This window comes from Oryx dammah, unplaced genomic scaffold, assembly GCF_014754425.2.
Source record: "Oryx dammah isolate SB20612 unplaced genomic scaffold, SCBI_Odam_1.1 HiC_scaffold_19, whole genome shotgun sequence".
In the NCBI taxonomy this organism is placed as follows: domain Eukaryota; kingdom Metazoa; phylum Chordata; class Mammalia; order Artiodactyla; family Bovidae; genus Oryx; species Oryx dammah.
The window spans coordinates 36,358,383-36,382,397 of record NW_024070203.1 but is presented as its reverse complement, the minus strand read 5'-3'; the positions used below and the strand labels follow the sequence as shown (position 1 = coordinate 36,382,397).

The following is a 24,015-nucleotide window of genomic DNA, read 5'->3' as shown; positions in this document are numbered from 1 at the left end:
ATTAGAATTTACCTCCAAAACCCCCATATTGTATTAAAAATATAGTCTTGTTACCAAATTTTGAAAAAGGTTTATTATTGACTTGACATCCTAATTAAATAATATTTCAAATTCTTCTGAACCTTTCAATATCTCATTTATGTGTATTAATAGTGTCTGTGTATACACAGAGAAAATAATAATGACTCTATTCTTCATGATTTTAAATGAGACTTAAAGTTTACTCATTTAATATCGTGCCTGTTTGTGTGTATACTCAGTCATGTCTGACTCTTTGCAACCCCATGGACTGTTGCCCACCTGGCTCCTCTTCCATGGAATTCTCCAGGTAAGAATACTGGCGAGGGTTGCCAATTCCTTTCCCAGGGGATCTTCCTGACCCAGGGATTGAACCCACGTCTCCTGCGTCTCCCTCATTGCAGACAGATTCTTTACCACTGAGCCACCAGTGAAGCCCCAGGAGGTAGTGAGATGACTTTTACATCCAGTTTCACTCCCCGACTCCTCTGGTCTCACATCCAATACTGTATATTAAAACCAAACAGAAAGATTTTTAAACTGAGCTGAAGTTCCAGAGAGGGAGAGAAAAATATTTTAAGTCAGGCCAAATATTGAACAAAAATTTATAATAAAGCATAAAACTCCCTGAGATACAATAATTGAAAATATTTTCCTGGAGCACCAAGGCCCACTGTTGGAAGCCCTTGTCCTGCCTCTTTGAGCTTGCTGTCCTAGGGATCACGTGGAAGTCCCATGTGTGCGCCCGGCTCCCACATGTCCATCTCCAGCTCATCTCCTCCCCTGACCTCAGGATTGCCAAGGCATACAGCACCTCAAGGCCTCCATGTATCTCTCCCCTCCTGGCAAGGCCCTCCCTGGTCCCCATCTGCATCAGTTTCTGTTGCCGTGTAACAAGTATCCCACCCACCTACTATTGCACAGTCTCTGTCGAGGCATGGCTTAGCTGGGTCTCCCAAGGCTGCCCTCAAAGTGTGGTCTGGACAGCCTTCCTCTGCAAAGCTCAGGGGCCTCCTTCAAGTTCCCGTGGTTGCTGGCAGAATTCAGTCCCTGGAGGCTGGAGCACTGAGGCCCCAGCTTTCCTACTGGCTGGGAGGGCCATCCTTTTCTCCAAGACACAGCTCACAGCTCCCTTCTCCAAGGATAAGAGGAGAATCTCTATTGCCAAGACGGAGTCTTACAGGAGATAACCTAGTAGTCACAGCAGTGTTATTCATCCCTCTCACTGTATGCCATTAGCCCCACCCACCCAGCACAGGGGTCATCTCAGAACTCTCCAACCATGCCCTCTAAAATGCTAGCACCCACTCCCACAACACACACATCTGCTCATCTCCCTGCTTTATTTTCCTCTGTGGTACTTTTAACAGTTGAAATAACAAATACTTGATATATTTATCTTCTGTATTTCAGCTTCATCTCACTGAAATGTAAGCCTCACTAGGGCAGAACGTTTGGTCTGTTTTTCTTTACCACTATATCCCCAGTCTGCAGAAGACTACCACCTGGCTCAGAGCAACTTATCAGCAAATATTTACTGAATGAATAAATGATTTACTACCTAGGATTGCCTGAGAAACATCAGCATCTCAACATCTCCAATTTTACTCCTAAGCACAGATTTCTGTGACCTTCTCCCACTATAGCTAGTTGCCTTACATCAGAACTTTTATTCACAAAAATCAAGCTAAACGTTATCTTTTCCACAGTTGCAAAGCTATATAGTGGTATTTTATTTATAGTTTTATCAGCCAACTATGTGGTGAGAATGCCACACTAAATATATGGAAAAACCACCATTTTTAAGCTTGTGTGAAAACAGATATGTTTAATGTCCGGTTCCCAGGCTCAGCGATGACTTCTCTTTGTTTGTTTTTTAATCTTAAAAATAATCTTTGGTCAAACAGTGGAGAAAATAGGAAGTAAAAACCAAGGTCCTTTGAACAATGACTCCAAGAAAACCACAAGTATGTGACTAAGTCTGAAGTGTGGTGTTTGGAGGCAGTGAACATAACCATGAAATCTGTATCTGACCGAAGACTTTTCCTGTCGTCCAGGCTAAAAACCTCTTACACACAGATGTGTGTGCTAAGTCACTTCAGTCATGGCCAACTTTGGGACCCCATGGACTCTAGCCTGCCAGGCTCCTCTGTCCATGGGATTCTCCAGGCAAGAATATTAGAGGGTACAGCCATTTCCTCCTCCAGGGGTCTTCCCGACCCAGGGATTGAACCTGCATCTCTTATGTCCCCTGCATTGGCAGGCAGATTCTTTACCACTAGCACCACTGACAAGCTCTTAGGTAAGTACAGCCTCCACTAAAAGTAACCGAATAGCACTCAGCTGATCACAGGTCAGGCAGGTAGATTGTCTCTTTCATCTTGTTTAACTTTCCCTACTCTTGTTTATTTAACTAGAGCCACTACTACTAATGCAATTCAAGGAATACAATAAATTTTTAAATCTCCCTTGCCAATGATAAATGAGCATTCACTCCTGCATCCCTGGCTGGTTTCTCTTCTGCCTTCTCTCCTCTAACCATATAGATGGTTTAATCTGCCCCAAATAGTGATTCTGGCAAGACCTCTGGTTATGAACACAGGGTGGCTCCCTACAGCCTCACTGCTCAAGTTCATGGTCCTCCCTAGGACCTCATTTGTTAAGTTCCTCACCTAGGTTAGGATGTAGCCTGGTTTCTATGTTAACCACAAGACTCTGACCTCTTGACTCCATCTTCATCTGGCCACCACTGGCCTCAGGATGACTGGCTAAAAGAATACAGATCAAATGAATGAAAATCACAAATATCAAACCCTAATTCTTACTGACAGTAGAAACATATCTTCACGTGGAGGACAGACTTCTCTAACTCTTAGAAACACAGTAAGGTTAAGAAAGAAGAAAGTCCATGAAACAGTCTCCAGTGTCTCAAAGTGAAAGCATCATAAAGGTAAACAAAGTATTACGGGGACTTCCTGGTGGTCCAGTGGTTAAGACTCCACACTCCCAAAGCAGGGGGTCCAGGTTGGATTCTTGATCAGGGAACTAGATCCCACATGCTGCAACTAAATATTCTGCATGCTAGAACTAAGAACCTGTGAAGCCAAATAAATAAATATTTTTTTTAAAAGGAAAGTATATGGAGGTAAATTTGGCATTTCCCAAGCATCTTAACTGAGCTTTCTGTGAAGACAGAATGCCAACAGTGGCCCCAGAATTCCCAGCACCTTGGGGCACAGCTCTGCCCAATCATAGGATGGTAAACACAATGGATTTCACTCCTGGGATAGGCAATGTTATAAGGCACATTAACTTCAGCAAGGACTACCCAGGTTGCTCTGTGGGTAAGGAACCCACCAGCCAATGTAGCTGATGCAGGAGACTTGGGTTCAATTCCTGGTTCAGGAAGATCCCCTGAAGAAGGGCATGGCAACCCTCTCCAGTATTCTTGCCTGGAGAATCCCATGGACAGAAGTGAACTACAATCCAAGGGATCACAAAGAGTTGGATATGACTGAAGTGCCTGAGCAGGCATGCGTGTACAACCTCGGCAAGGGGGACTGACTGGGTGGATTCTTTACTCTCTTCACCCTTTAAAAGCAGAGGGCTTTCTTTGGTTGGTCACAGAGGAGAAAATTAAGAGACTGTAGAGACTGTAAGCTGAGGGGCTCTGACATGGAAGCTGCTCCGATGCTGTGAGAGGGCCCAGGATAAGGAACTATGAGTGGTTTCGAGGAACTTTTAGGAACTAACGGCAGCCCTCAGCCTCGGTCTTGCCTACAACCTGAATGAGCTTAGAAACTGAGTCCTCCCCAGAGCCTCGATCTAGAACACAGCCAGCCAACACCTGGAGTGTGAGACCCTGAGCAGATTTAGTCTAGCCAGGAAGGACTTGTGATCACTGAACCCTGAGCTGAGAAACAACTTTGGAATTATCCTGCAGCAAAAGAAAACCAATGCTCTTTTTTCTAAGCCCAGCTTCTATCTGTACATAGAAAATAACATTGTAAAAGCACCTCCCAGTACTGAAAACTATCCTCATGGGCAGAAATGTATAGCCAACAAGTGAAAGAGGACGAAAAGCATAAGAGCTCTTCTAGGAAATCACTTATCTTTCCTACAAAACCAAGACATTTGGGACCAAGCAGAATATACAAATCTTTAACGACTGTGCCTACTCTGGGGGCTTCCCTGGTAGCTCAGATGGTGAAGAATCTGCCTGCAATGCAGGAGACCTGGGTTCAAACCCTGGGTGGGAAAGAGCCCCTAGAGAAGGAAATGGCAACCTATTCTAGTATTCTTCCCTGGAGAATCCCATGGACAGAGGAGCCTGGCAGGCTACAGTCCATGGGGTCACAAAGAGTGGGACACAACTGAGTGACTAATAAGAATGAGTGCACGTGCGTGCACACACACACACACACACACACACACACACACACTCAGGCCTACTCTAAAGATCATCATGTATGAGTAGGACATCTCAGAAATGTCAGAAAAGGAACCAGCCCTTCCATGATATTTTACAAACATGATCACCAATGGCATAATGAACATTATAATTTATTCAGGTTTCCATGATATATAAGGAAAGGTGCTCATCTTTTATTCATCAAAAGAATAATTGATTATCTACTTTACACAGTATCCTTTGTAAGTGCTTACTGACTAGTTCCAAGAAAGGCTAAGAAATACATGCCATCTACATATTATACAAGAAAAAGTAAATATTAGACCATGTTTGCCCACTGCTTTTCTTAAGAATAACCATTAGTCACTAAAATATACATATTCTGCATTTCATTTTGCTTCTATAAGCAATCCTACTTAATATATAGATATTTGTATAATTTCTACCCCATGCCAGGCTCCCTGCTAGGTACCAAAAAAAACATAAGATAGTAAGTCAGTCCCTGATTTCCAGTTATCCAGAGTCTGTTAAGAGAAACATGTCTATAAAGAATTGAAACAAGCAATTTAAATCAGTAGGATATTAGTAGTATGGGGACTGCTTAAGATGCAGTGTTACCTGTGAATTATGTAATCTTGGTGCAATGGTGCTGTGCAAGCATGCTTGCTCAGTCAAGTCTGATTCTTTGTGACCCCATGGACTGCAGCCCACCAGGCTCCTCTGTCCATGGGATTTCTCAGGCAAGAACACTGGATCCAGTTGCCATTTCCTCCTCCAGGGTATCTTCCCCGACTCAGGGATTTAAGCTGTATCTCTTGCATTTCCTGCACTGGCAGGCAGGTTCTTTACCACTGAGCCATCGGGGAAGCCTGCAATGATGCTGAACTGTCAATTAAGACAGCGTGTATTTCCATCTGTCCATCCATCCAAGACGCTCACGAGTTAAACAGAAACAACTGACTGAATTAAGGGCTGTCCTGACATTTGTTGTGCGCCTAAGGACTGTGATCAACTACGTATTTTTAATGAAGGTGAACTAGCTTTTCATAAAATACATCTGTTGTTATTGTTCAGTCGCTAATTCGTGTCCGACTCTTTGAGACCCCATGGACTGTAGCACGCCAGGCTCCTTGTCCTTCACTATCTCCTGGAGTCTGGTCAGATTCATGTCCATTGAGCCTGTGATGCCATCCAACCATCTCATCCTCTGTCGTCTCCTTCTCCCCCTACCTTCAATTCTTCCTAGCATCAGGGTCTTTTCAAATGAGTCAGCTCTTTGCATCAGATGGCCAAAGTATTGGAGCTTTAGCTTCAGCATCAGTCCTTCCAATGAATCAGGGCTAATTTCTTTTAGGATTGACTGGTTTGATCTCCTTTTAGTCCAAGTGACTCTCAAGAGTCTTCTCTAGCACCACAATTTGAAAGCATCAATTCTTCAGCACTCAGCCTTCTTTATGGTCCAGCTCTCACATCCACACGACTACTGGAAAAACCATAGTTTTGACTGCATGGACCTTTGTCAGCAAAGGGATGTCTCTGCTCTTTAATATGCTGTCTAGGTCTGTCAAAGCTTTCCTTCCAAGGAGCAAGTGTCTTTTAATTTCATGGCTGCATCTATCCATTGTTTAATATGAAAGAAGGCTTATAGTTCTTAATCTGTCACAATTAAGTGTACACATCTCTAATATGACAGCCTGAGTACAACAAACTTTACCCATGCATGGAAAGGGAACATTATTTTGCTCACTAACCTCTAAAATTCCCCAAATAGGAAGTTATATTAAAATCATGCTGACTCCCCAGAAACAGAGCATATGAGAGTTTGGGACCTAAATCAAACCAAACATTTCACCCCTGGCCCAGCAACGTAAAATGACAGTAACTGTATTCTGGGAGGGATAGAGTGATTACAGTAGAAAATACTGAACATTACAGTTTATGAACACACACATACAGTATCTATTTTACCAGTCCTGCTGGGAGGAAATGAAAATCTTAATCCCCATCATTCCACCATGGTTTTTCTTAAGTGAGAAATTTCCCTGCGATAATGCTTGTCTTATTTGGCGTTTATTTTTAAAAGGATGAGCTGTGACTTTTCGCACAAGCTGTTTTCAAATTCCACCACTTAAAATTATTCCTGAAAGAACTTTCTTAGGCTCAGCCGTCAGATGTTTAACATCTGCTGTGCATTAGACAAAGTCAAGGATGCAAAACACGGTGCTTAGAAATCACAGGCACATAAATAATGCAGGGGTGGGATGCAGCGAAGCCGACAAATCGTGACCCTAGCCATTGAGGCATTTATACATTGTCTGCGGAGATCTGGTTAATAAATGTGCAGGACCTTAAAAAGCAATAATACATAAAGACAAGAGGACCAGGAGGGGAATACCTGGAATAGAGGATTCCTGCTGATGGGCTCCATCCCAAAAGGCAATCGGCCCACCCACCACATGGTCCCCCGGTACTCTGCTGCATAAAGTTGCACTGCGGGTGGGACGAGGCCTCTTGGATTATGAATATTGAATTTTGGTTTCTTTAACTCAGTGGCTAATGAGTTAGTTTTTCCAGTAGTCATGAATGGATGTGAGAGCTGGACCATAAAGAAGGCTGAGAGCCAACAAACTGATGCTTTCCAAATGTGGTGCTAGAGAAGATTCTTGAGAGTCTCTTGCACAGCAAGGACATCGAACCAGTCAATCCTAAAGGAAATCAACTCTGAATATTCACTGGAAGGACTGATGCTGAAGCTGAAGCTCCAATACTTTGGCCATCTGATGCAAAGAGCTGACTCATTGGAAAAGACCCTGATGCAGGAGAAGAGGAGGGCAGCAGCAGATGAGATGGTTGATAGTATCAATGACTCAATGGACATAAGTTTGTGCAAACTCCAGGAGATGGTGAAGGACAGAGAAGCCTGGCATGCTGCAGTCCATGGGGTCGCAAAGAATTGGTCATGCCTTAGCAACTGAACAAACAAATTTATTCTTGAGTTAAAAACAAAAGCATAAAGGCAAGTAGCCTGTGCTGGTGAGATCTACTGGAGGAGCTCAGAGCTAGGCTTGGGGGAGATCCTCGCACAGCTCTGGGGAACCTGCAGCCTTGGTCGCACAGACCCACAGCCTCGCCATGGACATCGAATCTCAGTGTCCCATCTGCCTGAGGGGGCCAATGAAAGAGACAGTGACAGCTTGTATGAAGGGCACCTCAGCCCCAGCACTGCATTAAGCGTTCTTCAAGAGCATCTCATATAACTCTTATCAGAACCTTTTGAAGCAGGAGCCAGGAGAACCATCTAGAAAGAATAACAGAATGGAGCAAGCACAACAGGATGGTTGTGAGGATTACATGAAGACAGTGTGCTGTGATGATCAGCATTTTACAAGGCATGTAGTGCTTAGTAGATGGCATGTATCATCATTCCTTGGCTGAGTGAGGAAAAGGGGCAAGGGATTTCAAGCAAAGGAAAAGAGTAAGGTTTGCAAAAAGCCTTCCGGATCACAAGTAGACCGATACAGCTGAGAAGGATTCCAGGGAGGACAGCAGGAATGGCTGGGATGTAAATCTGAACTCGATGTGGCTGCAGCTGAGTGGCCAGCCTCCTGCATCCATAACTTTTACTCCCATGGTCCAGGGGAGTTAGGACGAGACTTTCAAGAATGAAGGTGAGAAGAGATACTAATTTCATTGAGATCCACCCACAGGCAACACTCAAGGAAGACTGAAAAGGGAGCAGACAGGGGGCAGAGAGACTGGTCAGAGGCTTCAGCAATATCTGTTATCTTGCAACAGGTAGTACCTGGGGCATGGCCCAGATGGTAAAGAATCCGCCTGCAATGCGAGAGACCTGGGTTCGATCCCTGCATCAGGAAGACCCCTGGAAAAGGGCATGGCAACTCACTCCAGTATTCTTGCTAGAAAATCCCACAGACAGAAGAGCCTGGCGGGCTATAATCCAGGGGGTCACAAAGAGTCAGACACAACTGAGCGACTAACGCTGGAACAGGTAAAACAGAAAGAAAAGGACAAACGTGAAAGAACAAAAATACTTAATGAGAGGATACTCTGAGGTTTTCCAAGATGCTTCCTTGGTAATGGAGGCTCAGTGGTACTAGGAGAACAGTCAGAAGAGGGTGCTGGCTTAACAGAAAGATTGGGAGTCATTCATGACGTCGTGAACTTGAGCCGGGAGTGGAATGTTGCTGATATGGGTCTAGCAAGTGGTGTAAAGGTTGAGATCATCAATGGGGAAGCACAGGTGTGGGTGTGATGTTCTGGGTGTAGGTGACCCAGTGACCAAGCCTGAACCCTGGGGGAGGGCACACGTAGGTCACAGGATGTGGATGGACAGAGGGGGCAGGGAGAAGATGAGAGACTCTGACCTGGGAGGACCGAAAAGCAGTCACGAGGTCTTGAGGGCAGGGGAGGAGGAATGAACCAAGCATGTCCCTGATTTATACATCAAATCAAGAGCAGCGAGAGAGAAGACAAAACTGAAGCAGAGCTGGGGAAGCGGGAAGGGGAGGAAGGAGGAGGATGGCCACAGACAGGATGGGTCCTGAAGGGGACACCGTCATGAGAGTCAGGGCATCAGGGCTCAGAAGGCAAGAAGCGTGAAGTTAATACCGAATCTTATGTCAATCAATGTCAACATCCCCTTTAAAATAAAAAATATATATATTCAGCACCACCAAACTCATCCCCAAAGGAACACTCAAGGCTTCTATTTTTATCCTCCAACTATGAACAGAAAATTTTCCTGAAAAGAACTTGCAGGTGCTTCTGAAAGAGACTAAGTCAGGGAAAATCTACTGCAAAATATTGTTTATTAAACAATTCACTGCTGATTGACTCTGTGATAATGAACTAGGTTCAAGCACTGGAAAGCCTCAGGCTGGGTTGAAGGATTATTAGGCAAGAGTTTAGAATCAACACTGAATTTCTACAGTGCAGATGTAATCCAAGGAATGTGAATCCATTAAGCTTTTATGCTAATAACTGTTCAGGAGAAGTTGAAAGAGAGGTTAAAGAAAGAAACTGAAGTTTAAGTCTTCCTTTGACATTAAAAGGATTTCTGTTCAAAATTCTCAAATTGGTCGCCTAGCACACTAACCTCCTACGTGAAGAATCTATTTTTAAAGACACTAAAATCTCAATATTCATTACACACATTAAATAGTCTCTCAAGTTTTACAAGAGAGCAGTCATTCAGCAAAACAAGTACAAAACCTTACAGAGACAGACTTCCTCCATTGCTGTTTGATAGCAAACAACCTCTTCAAATCCTTACTAAGCATCTTGCTTGATTAATGTTAGTTTTGAAAGAAGAGAGAAAGAAAGGAAAAGAGGATAATAACTACAATCCCGTGAGGTCTCTCTCTAGTTAGCCACATCCCAGGTTCTGCAGCCTCTAGGTACAAGTCTAGGTGATGGGGAGAGGGGAAAACAGCAGCCTCCAGATCCAGCCACATACGGTTACAGCCCATGAATACACTCCCTGGTCCTCATACCTCGCTATAAGCAACCTACCCAAAAACAGAATACAGAAACCATGATGCCAACACTCAGGTCATGAACACTGACCTCTTCTCTACAGAGTGACACAAGAGCGATGTCACCACTTGGAATCCTACAGAATGTTTACGTATCTGCTCCCCCAAAATGTAAAGTAGCTCATTCTTCTTGCACAGTTTCATAGGAGGGGAAATCTGTCGAGTCTCCATTTGCCACCTAATCAAGTTCATGCATGGAACACTATTTCAGGATTGTCTGAAAATGCTCCCTGCATCACCAATATTTTCTCTTCATAACTTCCATCCAACTTTCTTTTGCTTTGAAAGTATGTTGACATGACGGCTGTTGTCAACAGCGCTAGAAATCTGAACAGGCTCCTTGGTTCAAGCTGTGAGATCTAAGACCCCACATATTATTCTCCCTGTATAAAGTCACCTGGCAATGTGTGTTCAACTGGACCACTATCAACCCAGGAAACGGTGACCCACAGCCATCCTCAGGTGGAACAGCACAGACGAGCATAAGCATGGGGACAGAGCATCTAAAACTCACAAATAATGCTTGCCTGACTTGGCATCAATCACTCTTCTACAAAAGTGAATGTGGGGACTTCCCCTGGTAGTCCAGTGGTTAAGAATCCATCTTCCAAAGCAGGGAACACAGGTTCAATCCCTGGTCAGGGGTCTAACATCCTACAAGCCATGGGGCAACTAAGACCCAATGCAGTCAAACAAAGAAATTAGCTATTTTTTTTTAAAGTGAAAGTGAGCAGGTAATACAGGCTGAAGACTAAGAAATGGCAAAATGTACACAAAGATTTCCTTCTTCAAATACTTAATCTATGGGGTTTCTAAAGATGAACCAAAAGGGAAGAAATTATCTATGTAGAAGTGGTACTAAGACATCCTGGTTTTCTGATTCCTTAAAGGGTAACTTGCACTTAGTGGGAGTTTTTTGGTATATACAGTATAACAGGAAGAACATAATACATGGGATGATGAGGCTGTAGGTTCAATCTGACAGTTAATGCCTGGGCTCCTACAAACTGTGCTTCAGTTTCCTCACCTATGAAGTGGGCACTCCAGAACTGCCACAGAACAGCAAATCACTTCTGAGAATCTAGAAGACTGAGCTACTAATATTTTATTTTAAAGTCTATGAAGTGAAGGGAAAAGTCACTCAGTTGTGTCCGACTCTTTGCGTCCCCATAGACTGTAGCCTGCCAGGCTCTTCTGTCCATGGAATTCTCCAGGCCAGAATATTGGAGTGGGTAGCACTTCCCTTCTCCAGGGTATCTTCCCAACCCAGGGATCGAACCCAGGTCTCCGGCATTGCAGGCAGATGCTTTACCATCTGTTGTGTATTTATATACAGTAGGGACTAGTTCTGACAATTTCATTGCAGAAAATATGAAAATCCAGGTATAGTTCATGTGATAATGCTAAATTTGGTCATCATGCCTAGTGAAGGATGGAATCCATGCCCCCTGCATTGGAAACACAAAGTCTGTTTTTTTAATTGGAGTATAATTGCTTTATAATGTTATGTTAGTTTCTGTTGTACAAATATGTGAATCATCTATATGTACACATATATCCCCTCCCTTTTGAGCCTTCCTCCCACCCCCATCTCATCACTCTAGGTCATCACAGAGCATGAAGCTGAACTCTGTGCTATAGAGCAGTTTTCCACTAGCTATCTATTTCACACATGCTAGTGTATATGCCAATGTGGGAGCACGGAGTCTTGACCACTAGACCACCAGGGAAGTCCTTGGTATGACAATCTTAATATAATTCCTTTAAATAAGATGAAAAGAATCCTTGGTCTGTGTGTTCCACTACTGCAATAGTTTGCACAGGTGGCCAGTGAACTGTAATCAATAGAAGCAGCTGGAATCACATTACAAGGCCTCACATGAAATACAGCCATCCATGGAAACACGAGAGACCCAGGTCTTCTGAGCATAGAGGGCACCCGGGCAGGGGAGCAAGCAGGTCAGTCCATTCGCTGGGGCACCCGCTTGGGGTCGGGCACTGCTCCAGACCCTGGGCACAGAGCCATCACAGACACACAGAACTCCCCACCTGCCTGCAACTTACTACCTCCCAGTTCTACCTGTCAACTTTCTAAATGAAGAGCGACACAGCAGCCAGGGAGAGTATGATCACGTCATCAGAGACAGGGACACACTGCAGCCGTGAGGAATGTGACACACCCAGGGTCGCTCAGAGTGGCTGAGAACACAATTCCATGGACAAAACACAAGGTCCTCCTGTGGACACAGGGAACTCAGTTCAACATCCTGTGATAAGCCACAGCGGAAAAGAATATGAACAAGAATGTATACATATGTATAACTGAATCACTTTGTATATAGCAGAAACTGACACAACATTTAAATCAACTATATGTGCTCATGTGCTAAGTCACTTCAGTCATGTCTGACTCTTTGTGACCCCACGGACTGTAGCCCACCAGGCTCCTCTGTCCATGGAATTCTCCAAGCAAGAACACTGGAGTGGGTTTCCATGCCCTCCTCCAGGGGATCTTCCTGACCCAGGGATTGAACCAGAGTCTCTGACATCTCCTGCATTGGCAAGTGGGTTCTTTACTCCCAGCGCTATCTGGGAAGCCCCAAATCAACTAACTGTCAATAAAAAAAAATCACCACCAACATATGGGAAAAGAACACATTAAAGAGAGAGAGAGAGAACGCAGTTCTAGTGCCCTGAAGCACTCACGTGGTAGACGCAGTAATAGGCTTCCTCCTGGAATAAACATGGCAACAGTCAGCCCACTGCACACAGACCTGTACTCACCCACTTACTGTCAGATGACAAGTAATGTCACTTCACTAAGTTTTTTTTTTTTTTAATAACATTCAATACGAAGAAAAGATGTATTTAAACACAACCAACATCTTTCTTCAGGCCTTCAAAATCTCTTATACAATTACTGAAATTTCTTTAATTGATTTATTCATTTTTAGTTGAAGGATAATTGCTTTACAATATTGTGTTGGTTTCTGCCATACATTGATATGAATCAGCCATGAGTATACATATGTCGCCTCCCTCTTGAAATTCCCTCCCACCTCCACCCCATCCCACCCCTCTAGGATGTCCCAGAGCACTTGTTTGAGCTCCCTGAGTCATACTTCACTAAGTTTTAAAGCAACTCTTCAACAGACTATTAAACTCAGACTTTCAATGAATTAAAGCTGCCTTTTAAAAAAAAGCTTTTTATTTTAGCCGTTAACTCATTATTTCCTAAAACTAAATCACATATGAACTTGTTGATCAGTAAATCGCTAAGTTGTGTCCAATTCTTTGTGACCCTGTGGACTGCAGCACACAGGCTTCCCTGTCCTTCACCATCTCCCAGACTCTGCTCAAACTCACGTCCACTGAGTCGGTGATGCCATCCAATCATTTCATCCTCTGCCGCCCCCTTCTCCTACTGCCCTTGATCTTTCCCAGCATCAGGGTCTTTTCTAATGAGTAGACTTTTCTCATCAGGTGGCCAAAGTGCTGGAGCTTCAGCTTGAGCATCAGTCCTTCCAATGAATATTCAGGGTTGATTTCCTTTAGAATTGACTGGTTTGATCTCCTTGCAGTGCAAATGTACATGCTATCCGTTCTATTTAATGCTGAACATATTTAATTGGTAAAGCAGTTTGCAGGCTTTGTTTCAATTCATCCACACGGTCTTTTGTCCCTGTTTTATGAGAATTTCCAAGTGCTGCCAGGTTTTAACCAGAACCAGCACTTTCCTAAAGAGTATCCATGAATCCCCAATTCTAAAGCGTGAGTGAGTTTTGTTGGCCTGCAGCTACACAACGGCCAAAATATTTCAAACTGGCTTTTATTTTGTGACTCTATTGAGTGAGGTCTATAATTTCCAAAATTACTAAGCCGATTATTTTATAAGTATAATATCCACAGCCTGGCCAACTCCATCTACTTTAGAAATGAGCACAGGGACTTACTTTGATCCTTCTGGTACAGTCCCGGCAGTTTTATTCTCCTAGTAGCTGTTGTTTTCATATAGGAGTTTTAGCATATGAAAGTTTGCTATAAAATACTGATTTATTTCATTCATGCATTTTTAAATGAAAGGGAGCTTTGATGTACTCAGGTGAGCTTATAAAGCATGAACTCTTTATCATAGGTACAGTATATTCATTCACTGCATGGTCATGAAAAATTTTTTTTTAAGAGTATAATTGCCTGACAATGTTATGTTAGTTTCTGCTGTACAACAGTGTGAATCATCCATATGTATATGTCTATCTCCTCACTCAAGAGTCTCTCTCCCACTGCCCTCCTATCCCATTCATCTACGTCACTACAGAGCACCGAGCTGCTATATAGCCGCTTCCCACTAGCTATCTGCTTTACACATGGTAGTGTACATATATCAGTGCTACTGTCTCAATTCACTCTACCCTCTTTCCCCTCCTGTATCCACAAGTCTGTTTCTACCTCTGCATCTCTATAAACAAGGCTATCAGCCAGTTTACAGAGGGCTAGGCAGCCAGTGGGACAGGCTGCGATGTACTATGCACCTTGGGAGATGCATGGTGGTTCATGTGAGTGATGCCCAGGACCACATGCCATTTACTCTGGTAAGCACACATGGTGTCTCTGAGCACATGAAAGTCTCCATAGGTTACTGCAGGAAGTAACCCCCAAGTATCACAGACAGGACTTCAAGCAAGCCCCCCAAACCTCTGTCAGTACCAGACCAAGGGCCATCATATTCACCGGTCCACACACCTCCCAGGAAAGGGCACATGTATGTTCACACAGTCAAACCAAAATAAGAAGGAATCAGGCAGTATGTTACTTTTTTGGAGAGACAGTGCCATATATCTTTGAGGATGAAATTCTAGAGCCGGTCTGATTGGGTTCAAATCCTATTTCACTACTTCCTAGCTGCGTAACCCTGGACAAGCTATTTCACCTCTTTATGCCTCAGTTTCTTCATCTGTAAAATGGAGATAACTCAGCCCAGAGATGTGATGAAGATTAAATGAGGTGATACATGTAAAGTATCTAGAACAGGGCCTGACAATATAACCACTAATCAACCATTCAGATGCGGTGCAATACTGTACAGTATTATCGTTTTGGTAAGAAAGTCAAAGCCGAGACTGAATAGCTTGTCGTGGGTTTTAGAATTCGTCAGCGATTTATTCCAGAATGAAAATGAAATCTATAAGAGTCTCCCTGAGACCAACTTTCTGAAAAGGTAAAGCCCACAATGTGAAGCCATACGTGGGGCTGAAAAGCAAATTCCTGTGCACGTCAGGGCCCTGATGAGGACCTGGGGCATCCCTCACCGGCCACCTGAGCTGACATTGAGTAGTCGCCTCTCCTTGTGGGGAGGGGAACAGCCAGTGGACAAACAAGTGCAGTGTACACAATCAGCCATCGACAAGACTTCAAATCTTAGAAGAGAATCAGTGTCAAAAAGCCCTGGCATCTCTCCCAGGCGAGGGGCCTCCTGCTTTCATTCATGCTCTTTAAATATCAACCAATCCCCACTGTGTTCCGCTCCCACCTTGGAAAATCATCTCACTCATCTCAGTGCAAACAGTGTCCCTGCCTAGGGCCCTGAGGGAGCCAGGCTATTTCCACAGTGTGAAGTGGGACAGCTAGAAATCAGAAAAGAGCTGACATGTTAATGAGCAGGTGCTTTTTATCTACTTCAAATTCCCAACAAGGGTCCAGAGAGAGTTGATAACTGATTTGGATGCAGATTACAGCTCTGAGATAATGGAAAACAACATCCACAGGAAAGCAGGTCTTCCCCAGCACCTCCAACTAGTGCAGGAGAAAGGCGTGGTCCTGCCTAGAGAACTGCACACGGGCCTTGCGCACACAGTCCAGCTGTTCCAAAGTCATCCAGAGCACCCACATCTTAGACTGCTCTCCAGAGTCTGTGTGATCATCACCCAGCTAGTACCACTCTCTTAAGAAATGATATGGGGAGGGCCTCCCTGGTGGTCCAGTGCTTAAGAATCTGCCTGCCAATGCAGGGGACACAGATTCGATCCCTAGTCTGGGAAGATACCACATGATGCTGGGCATCTAAGCCCATGCGCCACAACTGCCGAGCCCGTGCTCTAGAGCCCGGGAGCTGCAGCTACCGAAGCCCTCACACCCTGGAGCCTGTGCTCTGCAACAAGAAAAACCACCGCAGTGAGAAGCACACACACCACAACAAAGAGAAACCCTGGCTCGCTGCAAACAGAGAAAGCCTGTGCATAGCAATGGAGACCCAGCACAGCCAAAAATAAATAAATAAACTTAAAACATGAAATGATATAAGGAGATTACACTGGGCAAAACTTAAGTCTGTATATCAAAAAGTCCAGGTAAACCAAAGTCTGAAGAAGCCAGGAGCGAACAGGTATGCTGTATAAGACAATCTGTGTAAAAGGCAGCCAAACCCCAAAAGGGTCACATGGCATCATCTCTGAGTGACATCAACATCTCACCCACAATTCCCATCACTGTTGCATTGAGCTAGAAAAGCAGAGGAAAGCACCCAAACTCTGTTTTTCAACAGCTTAATACAAATGCATATGTTTTATTTTTAAATCAACAAACATCTATGATTCTCAAATGTCTTCATGATAAATGTAATTAGTGTAATATTCTGGATCAAGCATAGAGTACAGTAGCTGAAAAGTAGGAATAACATTATTTTCAGTCTAATAGCATTACCTGTTCTTACTCACTGCCTGAGTATGAGTCCAATCAGGAATGATGTCCTTATAGCTGATTCACTTTGCTGTACAGCAGAAACTGATACAACACTGTAAAGCAGTTATACTCCAATAAAAATTAAATTAAGAATGATCTGTATTTACATAAGCTTATTTCTTATACATTTGTAATAAACTTTCAATATTTATCTAAAACAAAAAAAAAACACACTGTCTTATGGAAACAGAGAAATCGGAAGCAGTCTTTCTTCAAGATAAATGTGAGGAAACAAAGGCTTGGAGACTTTACATAGCTTATCTGAGGCCAAATGCTGCCAAGGACTCAAGCCAACTTCTGCTTATTCCACACGAGATGGACCCAGGTACCAGGAAATAAGTTTAGTCTTTAGTACTGCTCCCTGACTTACTGCAGAAGCTAGCTGTCAACCATGCAGTCAAGTCAGAAAAGGACTGCGGAGTCCTGCAACTGAAACTGAGAGGGGGTGGTGTATACACTGGTTTAGGGATGTCCTCATTTATTGGACGGGTCATTCCAGCCAGTGTTGTCCTGCCAAAACCCTGACACCACATGTTTGTGACAGCCGGTGACCACCATGATGAGTGAATTTCACCCCCAGGGTAATGCCCTCAGCTCCCCTTCCTGGCCCTCACAGCACACCTGCTGGGACTTCCTCAGACCGTGCCCCCACCAGACCCCAAACAGGCAGAAGCAACAGAACAATGACAAGTCACTATGGGGGAGGAGGAGGCACTGAATCCTGAAAGAACACTTGCAAACATGTGGTTGAAATGTCACCATCAATGAAGTGATAGGGAACACCGAAATCCTTGATCATGACAGGACGTTTTGCGTATGGGGAAAAGGATAAAAAAAGGAGAAGAGTGGGAAACAGTGCCACATTTCAGATTAAAAGGGTAGTCCTGTTTTTTTTTTTTTTTACTAAAATGATCATTTTCACTTAATATTTTTTTCATGTGCTTACATTATTATGCTGTACCCTAGAAAAAAGATTTTCTCATTTCTAAACCCTTCTTTAAAAGCAAAACAAAACAAAACAAAAAGCATGTGCATTTGTCACTAAAGGGTTTCCCTGGTAGCTCAGCTGGTAAAGGATCCACCTGCAATGCAGGAGACCCGGGTTCAATCTCTGGGTTGGGAAGATCCCCTGGAGAAGGGAACGGCCACCTACTCCAGTATTCTGGCCTCCATGGAGTGTACAGTTCATGGGTTCTCAAAGAGTCAGACACGACTGAGCGACTTTCACTTTTCTGTCACTAAAATTTATTCTACTAATAAACCCTATGCCAACCAAGTTGCTGAAACAAGGATGATGGAGAAAGGAAAAGCTGTAAGTGGACATTTACAGCTTCATTAAAACTGAGCTTACCAAATGCTGGTCTTGATCTGGGGGAGCCCCTCGAGGACCCACAGCCCAGGAACACCTGGTCTGGTCTGTTAAGTGTGTGCACATGAGTCACTCTTTAAGAGTGTTATTTTGGATACTGGTAAAATGAAATGCTCAGGGGAAAACAAACTGCTTTTGCTTGTGAGACAGTCAATAAATTGCCACAGAACACAGATGAATTTGCTTTGGGGACAGTAATTTGTGCACTTCTCAAGAGCAGGGGGCCTGCCTTCCCACATGGTACCATGGATGCCAGGACATATGTGTTAAGTGAACTGTTAAAGAGCAAATGCAACCACGTGGCCACTTAGGACACTTCTGGGTACCAGTTCTGCTCCCAGAGCCCCAGGTGAAGCACAGCTGTCCTTTACTGGGGAGTGTACCAAAGGCTGACCACGTTCAATATGATTTTTTTTAAGCCTTCATTGGATTTCTTATAATATTGTTTCTATTTTATGTTTTGTTTTTTTTTGGCCACGAGGCATGTGGGATCTTAGCTTCCCTGATCAGGGATGGAACTTGCATCCCCTGCATTGGAAGGTGAAGTCTTAATCACTGAACCGCTGGGGAAGTTGCTCACTATAATTTAATACACTAATTATTTGTACTTTCTGTAAATATTTTAATTACATGAAGAATACATATATTCTTATAAAAATAGAAAAGGATATCTTTGCTGAATTCTTATAAATATATTAAATGAAAGTAGCCGTCAAAAGGTCTCAATTTTCTCCTCTGTAAAATAAGGAATTAAACTTGCACCATCTCCATCTTAAACATTTTAGGATTTCATATGGAAAGTACAACACAGTTCTGAGAAAAGAGCACAGACATCGATGGTGTCCTAGGGTTGATGGGGAGTGCTGGTGGCACCGGCTCCAGGGTGAGCAATACTGAGATTCATTGCAGCACTATTTACAATACCCAGGACACGCAAGCAGCTTAGATGGCCATCGACAGATGAATGGATGAAGAAGCTGTGGTACATATACACAATAGAAAATTATTCAGCCATAAGAAAGAATGAATTTGAGTCAGTTGAACCAAGGTGGATAAACCCAGAAGCCTGTTATACAAAGTGAAGTGAGTCAGAGAGAGAAAAACAACTATCATATATTAACGCATATATTTGAAATCTGGGAAAATGGTGCTGATGAACCTACTTGCAGGGCAGGCATAGACGCAGACATAGAAAACGGACTTGTGAACTCAGTGGGGGAAGGAGAGAGTAGGATGAACTCAGAGTGTAGCGCTTAAACATATGTATTATCATATGTAAAACAGAGAGCGAGTGGGAGGCTGCTGTAGAGCACAGGCAGCTCAGCTCAAAGCTCTGAGATGAGCTAGAGGAGTGGGATGGGAGGGGTGGGACAGAGGTCCAAGAGGGAGGGGTATATGTATACTTAAGGCTGATTCGTGTTGTGGAACAGCAGAAACTAACACAACATTGTACCTCAATTATCCTCCAATGAAACATAAATTTAAGGAAAAAAAATTAAGTGAGAAAACACTAGGCCACATTTATACGCCATTGGCCATTACTCATGAGAGAAGAATGACACGCTTTTTCAATAGGTACAATTATCCTCCTACAAGGACCTTTTGAACACTAAGAAACACAAATTGGGTGACTTACTAGGTCAGAACAATCTAGAATTCACTGGGTCCCCTACAGCCTGCATCTCTGCTTGCGTCACGTTCTAGTGATCCTTATCTGCTCAGACAGAGGCCAAAGAAGGAAGAGGTTCTCTGAAATCATGTGCAAACTGCAGGATGAACACAGGGGACAAAAACAAAGATAACAAGGCTTGGTGGCCCTGAACACCAAACAGTGAGAAAGAGAAAAAAGAGACGTCTGCTTTCCAACTCTAATTAACTCAGAAAACAAGTCAGAAAACACAGCCCAGACAGTACTCGTTGAAAAAGAGATGCTAGTAAAAAAATTTAGACTATAAACAGCACTCCTCCTTAAGATGGAACTTCATCTTTATGACTGAAGTGTGCACCTTGAATGTGAAACAATTTCAGTCCACAAATTTTCCTTTAGAGAAGGAAAGCCAAATTACACATCTGTGTACAAAACCCGGAAAAAGTGCTAAGTATTGTGTTTTGTATTTTTTTTACAAAGTAGCGTATGTACCAATTAGAATCATTTACTGCAGATAACAGGTTTTGCAGAAGGTTAATCAGAGCCTAGGATTAGAGACCAAACTGGAATTATTTTTTAACATACTTGTACCTTTATTCCAATCCTCAAATCCCAAAACCTACCATCAGCTGTTTGTCTCCTTTAACTAAACAATAAAACAAGTTAAAAAAATAAAGTAAAAGTATGTGCTCAGTCTTGTCTGCCTCTTTGCTACTCCACAGCCTGTGGCCCACCAAGCTCCTCTGTGCATGGGACTTCCCAGGCAAGAACACTGGAGTGAGGGTTGTCATCTCCTTCTCTAGGATATCTTTCCGACCCAGGGATCGAACCCGAGTCTCTTGCAGCTCCTGTACGGGCAGGCGGATTCTTTAACACTGAGCTACCTGGAAAACCCAGGGAAAAATATGGTTGCATATTAATCAGAGAAATCCAGTCTAGGAAAATCTAAGTGAATATTACAGAATTTAAAGAGACAGGTCACTCAGTACAAATTCTTAGGCAGTGAAGGGTTTGAAGAACTGAGTATCCTTAAATATTGAAACATATACCTGCTTAAATGGTTTGCTCTTAGGTGGTACTCAGGTCAGATCAATGGCAAAAGCAAATAAGGAAGGAAACTCAATGAGAGCTGAAACCAAAGGTCACCTCTGCAGGGGATGAACCCACTCTCTGTGTTTGGAGCAACAACTCAACTTCTCTGTGGTTTGCAGAAACTTTCCCAAGGCCCTGCTATAAATTTTGAGGAGTAGCTGTTATTATTTTTACCTGTTTAATCTCAGGATCAATCATAACTTATGTGCAACCATGTAACCAAGTCGAATTTTTTTTAAGTTATGCAAATTAAAAAAAAAAAACAGCCAGCATAATTGTTGACTGGCCTCTCAGTCCTGTCCAACTCTTTGCGACCCCATGGACTGTAGCCCACCTGGCTCTTCCATCCATGGGATTCTCCAGGCAAGAATACTAGAGTGGGTTGCCATTTCCTTCTCCAGGGGATCTTCCTGACCCAGGGATCAAATCTGCATCTCCTGCTCAGCAGGCAGATTCTTTACCACTGAGCCACCTGAGAGGCCCCATTTTATGGGCACCACCTCATTTAATGCTTACAGTAACCACGAGAAATAGGTATTGTCACCTCTGTTCTGCAGAAGACAATAGAACAGAAGCTCTAACGTGGATTATACATCTCCTGTGCACCAGCCTACACAGCAACTCATCCTTTGATGCTCACAAGGAGCCTATGATGTGGATACTGCCTGTATCCTGATGTGACAGGTGAAGAAACTGAGGCACAGAAAGTGAACAGCTTTCCAACATCATGCACATTGCATGTGGCTGAGTCCAGATGCTGACCCGGAGCCCACTGTCACCAAAGCCACCAGCCCCAGGAAGTTCTGGCTCTATCCACCTACGAGAAGAGCTCCAACAGCAGATGAGAGGGGACCAGAGCTGGGCTGCCCAGAGCTGGAGCCCCCCCACCCATAAGCCAACTCATAAATCTAACTGAGGACCATCTCAAGTTTCCTAGAAGAACTCACAGTCAGGAAAATATGCCTTGCCTCAAAGCTAGCACTGCTCCACGGTCCCCGGAACATCTGACCAGCATACACGGCATCCCACGGGATACAGGCAGTGCCTACACCCCAGGATAAAGAGACCGGGTAGGGACGATGCCTGATGTCCTCCCAACACTCATCCATCTCTTAGTTCCTACAGTCAACCATACGCTGGACCACAACAGGCTCTCTTGGTCACTGAGCTGAACAGGCCAGGGTCTCCCTCAGCTGCTGACAATGCATGGAGACAGACAGACAGACACCCGGGAGAACAGTGCACCAAGGGCTGTGGAATCGTGGCCAGTTGCTTTCGAATATTCAGTTGAGAGGGGCATCAAGTGGGGATGGGGTAGAGTCAGAGGGTATTTGAGAAGGCGACCGAGGCTGAAGAAGGAGGCAGGAGCCAGGTGTCTCAGAAGCGAGATGAGGCCCCTGCCCTCTAGGAGGGAGGCAGAAAGTCAGGTGAGGGCAGTCCCACCAGGAGGGAGACTGCTGGCTCCTTAAGGACAGACAGAGGTGCCAAGCAGAGATGCAACAATGTCTCCAGAGCCAGGCTGGTGGTGGTGTACCACGAAGGAGGATTTTAGCCAAGGGAGGAGCTCACCGTTCCCACCCAGCATCCAGGACAAGGATGCTCACCCTAGCTGGCAGCACCTGAGCCCCAGTTCTCTCCAGAATCCTGGCACGACTAATGTATTATCAAGGCAAGATGGGGTGAGTAAACATCAGTTTACTAAATGAGGGCAGAAGCCACCAAAATGAACAGGCACAAGGGAGCACCCACGGTCCCCAGCTCACAGAACCCGCCATCTGCATTTGCAAGGGCCACGCAGAAGGAAGAAAGAAGGCGTGGCCATCAGCAGAAATTATGAAACCACCTTTCTCCACAGAATCTTACCCTGTGGGATTAGGGCACTTATTAGAGACTAAGCACGTTTACTAACAACATGAGTCTATGCAGAGAGGAAAGCGATTAAAGTGTGTGTGTGCACCCAAATTTAGCCAGTGTCCTCTCCGGGCTTTGGGGAGAGACCAGTCACATTCTATGTTACAGATCGGGGTCATTTAAATTTTTTGCATAATACGTGTTCTGTTAGTGATTGGAGAAAATACAGCAGGTCTCACACCAAGTGAGAGTGTTTACAAATTCATCTGTCGGGTGGCAGTCCGCTGATGAGGGACTGAGCCTCGAAGAGCCCCAGATTTGCAGAAAAAGCAACTGTAAGCAAGCACCCGGGCAACCTCAAAGAGAGCCAGGGAAGTGCACACGTTTCAGGGCCCGGGTGGTTGGCGAGGGAGTGCTCTGGGCACAGCCAGAAGCAAGGACTGCCTCTCACTCAGACCTGCCAGCACAGAGCTGGGGGGAGGTCCTTTTCAGAGGGTGTCCCTCCCACTCCTGCCAGTGACCCCACAGGACAGACTCCACACACCCATTTGTTGAGTGAATACGTGTGAACAAGAGAGAGGAAGGAAAGGGAAGGAGGAGACAGAGAGAGAAGACAAGGAGGGATTGGGTGGTGGTGATGGGGAGGGCTGGTGAGGGGAGAGGGACAGGAGGAAGAAGTGGGAAAACAGGAAGGACACCCAAACTCCGCTCGACAAATAAGGAGCTGCCGTTGCTTTATGATCATCAGATGTACACATGAATTTAATAACACAGTTTTTAACATGTATTACCTTTTACTTTGTTTCCAGGCTGTAGAGTCTTGTTAGCTTCCAATTCAAGAGTCAGAAAGAACAGGAGAGTCACCCTGGATGTCCAGTTGGAGACAGCTAAAATAAAAGAACAGAGATGATTATGATTATCCTGGAGAAGAAAAGTGATTAGTTTTTCAAGTATTATTAAAGAGAAACTAAGTTTCACCATGTAACAGAGAGTGTGTATTTCCTAATCTACCTGAGAAAAATCTGGGTCCGAAGCCTCTTTCTTATAGAGCTGCTTGATTTGGGAAAAAGACAAAAGTCAACTATAAGGTGGGCTTTGCTTGTGCCCTTAATGGAAAACAACTTAAAGAGCCTGTGGGCTGCCACTAGCCTGGAGATCCCTGTGAGCCTCTCTCTACCTCATTCCAAGCCCAGCATCCCCAGTAGGACACAGCATCCTTGTAATTCACAAAACCGAGCAGGAAATGATGTCGCCTCCTCACAAGAAACTGCCTAACTGGGGAGGAGAGAGAGATATGTTGTTTGTACTGCAGAAACTTTGTTAATGTTTGCAA

General features: G+C 44.2%; 1 protein-coding gene across 1 annotated transcript in view; it reads right to left on the bottom strand.

Annotated features, from left to right (window-relative positions):
- The window catches only part of FAM110B (family with sequence similarity 110 member B), a 145,675-nt gene that overhangs the window by 88,441 nt on the left and 33,219 nt on the right, over positions 1 to 24,015 (bottom strand). Inside the window, exon 2 of the mRNA XM_040261262.1 lies at positions 23,474 to 23,569. The gene's annotated coding sequence lies outside the window, so the exon portion shown is untranslated. The remainder of the gene's footprint in view (positions 1 to 23,473; positions 23,570 to 24,015) is intronic.